Genomic DNA, 6,000 nt, shown 5'->3' on the forward strand with positions numbered 1-6,000 from the left:
TGCATTCTGGGAGATGAACCTGGCAGGAGAAATTAGTGGCGTGCGCACTAAGTGGAAGGGATAATCCCTCTCTGACGGAGAGAAGAGGTGGGGAGTGTAGAGCAGCGCAGTAATGATCCCTCCTGTGTTCCTGTGATTTTAGGTTCCAGGTTTATTTATTTAGAGGATAAGCCCTTCCTCTGTATGTAAGGCAAGAGGGGTCGCTGTCACTCTGATGCCAACACAGTATTGATTTGAGGGTCTGCTACTTGCCATGATGCTGGCTGCAGGCCCAGACAAGGCATTCACTATAGCTGAGTGTGGCTTCAGGTGGAGTTATCCCACTCCCCAACAAAATGAAACTTTGTGGAAAGTCAGATTACAGGACAGACCAGAACAATAACCATGAAATAGTTTCTCTTGACAATTTCCATTGTTATTTACTGATACTTTAAAGATATATACTAAAGGTTTGGTCTGAATTTTAAAGCTGTTAAAGGAAAGATTAGTGCCCAAACCAAAACACAGGCCCATAAAGAAATGCTTTTCTGAGTTTGGTCTGGAAGAACTTGGCCTGCATAGAGCCCTGATCTAACCCCTATCTGAGATCTTTGGTGTGAACGGGAAGGCTGACTGCCAGCCAAACCTTATCACCCAACAGTGTCGGACCTGACTCCCTGGGTGAATGGGAGCAAACACCTTCAGCCTGGTTCCAAAATGTTGTGGAAAGCTGCTGTTAAAGCAGAATATTAATGCATATATTTTTCAAACGAAATGGATTCAATGTTTGGGTGATTTTGGCCATGTAATGGGTCTACACGTTTTGCCTACAGGACCTTTCACAGCAATTACTTTTCATAGCAATTTGGATCTGTGATGTATGTTTCCTTTTAAGTCACCATGTACTACTCCTTTAGTCTTATAAATAAAGATTCAGCCTCACTCATTATATATATATATATATATATGTACATTAGTATATAATTAGTATATAATTATATACTAATAGGGTAGGAGGTCTAATCTTAAATCACTCCCTCTTCCATACACATACATAGTGACATACAAAGTGAGTCGCCATACAGAGCAGTGCATGAATAAGAGTTACTGAGAGTGACTGTCTTCAAAGGTTTCATACACAATGAGATAATCATCAGTAATATGAGCAAGGCGACCAGCTGCTCTGTACCTCTCTAAATGCCCAAAAATGTCAGATTTGGACACTCCTTTACATGTGCATCCCACTTACTCAGTGTTGATTGAATGATATCAAAAGGCTAATGACACAAGATCAACCCTCCTATACACACCTAATAAATATTTTCATCTCCAAAAGTGTTTTTTTTACAGTACACATGATGGCAAACCACTGTACAAATTATATGACAAGAGAGGAGCACTAATGAAAAATGAATGCATTACTTGGCAAACACAATTTATTGAAACTGAAAGCGTATCAATTGCATAAATATGTTTACCAGCATTGTTTTTTATTCTGTTAAGAAAGTAATGGCATCAGAAGCAATGTAGTCTCAAGTGTCTCCGAATGTGTTAGCATACTCGTGTCTATCTGCCCATGTCTGCTCTTGATCACTACTGCCACAAAGATCAGTTTTGAAAGTTTGTGAATGTTGTTATCTACCCAGATGGAAACATTATTCAGTGGAAATTGTGTTGAAATAACAAATGATTACACAAACACTTTCTTCCCCTCAACTTTAGACACATATTCATGCTCTGATGGCCTCTCGTGTCTTTGCCCCCCTGTTGATGAAGCGATATTTAGTTTGTTTGAAAAGCCCCACGAGCTAGCTCCACTCATGTGAAATGGCGAGTGAGTGAAAAAAACATTGCCTTTAATGAAATGTGACAAAACTGCTTAATCACAAAGTGCAAACATATTTTTTTATTTTTTAGCAGAAAGTTAAGACTTGTATGTGGTTTGATATTAATATCGGTGTCTGGTTATTTGAAAGATATGCAGAGATTATCTGTACTTTTTAGCTAGCAGCATGGCTGGTCCAAATATTTTATTTATCTTATATTTATAACTATAGATATATATAGAATTATAGGATGGATATCCTTGAAATGTACAGAGGTTTGTGATCTGAGGGAGAATGAATCAGTGGTTCAGATATTCACGTTACCCTCAGGAATAATTGCCCCCCCAGACCTTTGACAGTGAGTGAGTGAGTGAGTGAGTGAGTACTTTGTGTTTAGTGCTAATTAGCATGCTAACAAACTAAACTGATGGTGAACATAGTAACTACAGCATTTTTATTGTGAGCATGTTAGCAATCAAACATTAGCATTTAGCTCAAAGCAATGCTATACACTCGTAACTAATTGTTAATTCTGTGCAGTATGTCTTTGGCCAAATTCTGTGTTTCTCCAACTGCAATGGAGTATTTCTGTCTTTCTTGCAAACATTTTAGGGTTTTGATCTACATCATGCTAATAGGGGAAAAGATCCAACCTAATTTGACACTATGTGGACCTGTATGAGGTATAGATCCACCACTTCTGGAGATATTTGTCCATGCAAAGCCTGCTGAATGCATTCAGTTGTTTGTTTAGGCGCACAGTACGCCTCCGTTTGCCCCATCCACACATGTTTTCCCCGGTTCTAGGCCAATCTCTTCTCCGAGCAAGCACTCGCCGATGAACATCCCTGAGCTAACGAGCGCCTCATCGATTCGTTCAGGACAAGGAGAGATAAGAGAACAAACAGGGTGTGAGGCAAAGGAGGGGGATGGTTGTGCTACAGAAACAGAGTGAATAAGGCAACAAGAAGAGCAGCGACAACCAGGAATTCAGACAGTCTTCGCCTTCGCCACGTGTTAGAACTAAAAGGTCTCCGGTTCGTTCCACCTGCAAATCGCCTCCGAAGGAGATCTGCATGAAACACCTTATTATATGTTAAATGTCAAGGCTGTATCATTAACAGGCTGCTCACTCGTATGACTGAACAATGATTCACCCGGCTGGAACTGTTCATGGTGACACTGAAGTGTGGTCTTTGTGTCACATTACCACTGTACCTGTGAGGCGCATTGAAGTTGCTGATAAGTTCCTAATGATATCATCTGTCTTTTCATCTGCAGGGAAGGATCCTGCTAACCGCTGAAAGAGTCTCTTACTGAGTGTCAAACATTTTATTTCAACTGCAAGCACTTTGTCACCTGATTTAGATGATGTTAAAACCACAACAAAGGCATGTTGACTTTAGGACTTTGGACTTGGTGGTGGAACTGTACTGTTATGAATTCAGAAAACCCCAACATAAAATGAGATACAGCATGTAAATAGCAATTACCTACTTACACAGCCCTTAATGGACTGTCACGCCAGTACCAACATGTGCAAATCTCTTCTTCTCTTCTTCATTTTGGTTGAAGCCCGTGTGCGTTCTTGTAGTGACTCCTTTTCCAGCACATTCCTAGGTCAAACTATTCATCACTGACATGTCTTTGTGCATCAGAAACAGTGATGCATTTTGTTTTGTACAATCTCATGCCACCAGGCTAAAAACCACAGCTTAAGGGGCAGATGAAGATTGAAGGAGAATGTTGCCCTATGAAATATAGACAAGGCTAGAGGTGCAAATGTTTTTAGGTGAGCTGTAAAGCTAAAATAATAGCCTGTGTATTGCTGAATGTGTATGAAAAACGTTAAATTGTCAAATAATTAGATTACCTTTTGCCATTTTACATAATTAGTTATCTCTTTAAGGAAACTAAATTGTTATGACCTAGTATCATTTCTATATGCATTTAAAGGATCTAAACTTTCCTTGTGTATTGTCATTTTAAAGTACATACTGTATACAATGAAGTGGTGCATATGTAAAATAAAAATACAATGTGATAGTAGGTTTCTATTGAAAAAAAGTAAAGAGGGAGTGTTTTCTGTTAAGTACCTCCATGTCACTGGCATGTAATCAATATTTTTCACGAAACTCCTCATACTATCGGATTATGTTATGGGGGAACTTGACAAGGGTATCAAAGATGTTTTTATGCTAGAAATGAATGGTACCAGTTGACTCCTAGGAAAATTAATCCTGATGTCTAGAACTACAGTACGACCACAGCATATGGGCATAATTGTATATATAAACTTAAAAATGAACAGCACTGTCTTTAAAGCAGAGTTCACATATCACGACTAAATACAGCCAAAAAAATTATTAAAATGAAATATCTCAAAAGGAATTGTTTTGTCCTTTTCCCCTTTAGGTGGATGTAAATTAATTAGTACTACACCTTTTTTTTAACACGTCGAACCTGATCCTTGCATTATGCCACACACATCCACAAAAGGGAATTCAGTCCTTTGTAAATACCAAACTAAGACCTTCCAGTCACTGCAAGGGTTCTCCTTGATAGCTGTCTTACAAGCATAAGCTATCAAATGAGGCGGGTTGCTTGTTTGGGGGTGGTGGAAGGAGGGACTAGGATGAGGGCCAATTCTTCTTAGTGTCAGCGATAAAAATCCATCTGATTGAAATTGCAGGCCATTATGATATGAGGAGTGGAGTGCTACAGAGATGGGTACAGACGGAGAGAAAGAGAGAGTGGCTGCACAATTGCTGAGGTGCTCCTTTCTTTTCATTTTCAGATGAAAGCTAATTACGCGGTGTGGCGAGAAGACGGGGCGGCGTGCACGATGCAGGAAACGGGGAGCCGAGGTGGTTAATTGGGGTATGTGATTACACAGGGCTGTAGTTAGAGGGAATTAGGCAACAACACACTCGGCAGCACAGCTCATCATGAGAGTGAAAGGGAGCAGGCGATAACACTGATATCCTCCTCACTCAGCAGACCTTGCCCTCAGAAGACACTCTATGAGGTCTGAAGACAGAGATCTGACTTTTAGATTTAAAATCAAACTACAAGCCTTTTAGTTAGGAGATTTACTTTTTTGCTCTGGTCACTGCCCTGTTCTTCTTAGAGGCCACTTGGCATTAAAAAGTTAGCTGGCTGTTGCTGCTCATGCTTGATACTCTTCCTCAAAACAAACCACTGTTGTTGCTGCTGTAAATGTAAAATGCATCACTTCCTGTACAGAATATTTGATTTATTTCCACGAGACACCGTGTGTCTAGAACAGCAAACTCTTTTTGGCTATTTCAATTGAAATGTAAGAAAACAAATAACACTTTTCCAGATTATAACTGTTTTTTTTTTTTTGTTGTAAATTTTAAAAGCAGTGGTCCAACTGTCATCTGACTGGAATTATGACAGGATACCTTTACATGATAGACAATTTGCAGGATCTTGTCCCGTAAGTGAGACCAAGAATACTCTGAAGTACCTGGATAATACAAACTGCATTTTAAGAATAACAAGCTAACGCCAGCTGTGTATTTTAATGGTACAGTAGATAAATATAACATGGACTGAATGTATTTATTTTGTAACTGTCAAGTATCCTTTTCAAAGGGACTTGTCAGTATATATACTGTATATACAGTCTGTGTATGTACTGTATGTATGTGTAAATCTAAAGGTATAGAACAATACTGTCAATACTTCAACACACATAGAGAAAAATAAAAATTGTTCTTTACAGACCCTTTTTTTGGATTGAACAAAAGTAAATCCTAGAAGCCCAATTTGTTGATTCAATCTGGTATTGTCTAAGAATACAATCTTTTTTTTTTTACAGTACCAATCTGACCAGACTTTCAGTGCCAGCATTCAGTACTTGACAGTTATGAATGATAAATGTCATAGATACATTTTACGTTCCCAGCTCAGCTTTTGCATAATCAAGGAATTACAAATCTGAAAACACATCACCAATATTCTGTGTTAGGAGAAATGATAAATGTTACAAAGCTACAAAGGCAACTTCCATTATCCCAACATCATCTAGACCAACTAATATTTTAACTTACCAAAAGAAAGTCGGTTGCCTGGTACCACCAGTGATCTGCTTTTGAGCAACTTCAGAGGAGCAACTGGAGGTTAACCATCTTCCTCGAGACTGTAGTACTCACATTTCCCTCCAAAT

Source organism: Micropterus salmoides, unplaced genomic scaffold (assembly GCF_014851395.1).
Source record: "Micropterus salmoides isolate LMB-PRFRI ecotype aquatic unplaced genomic scaffold, ASM1485139v1 Ms_hic_scaffold_1, whole genome shotgun sequence".
Lineage (NCBI taxonomy): Eukaryota > Metazoa > Chordata > Actinopteri > Centrarchiformes > Centrarchidae > Micropterus > Micropterus salmoides.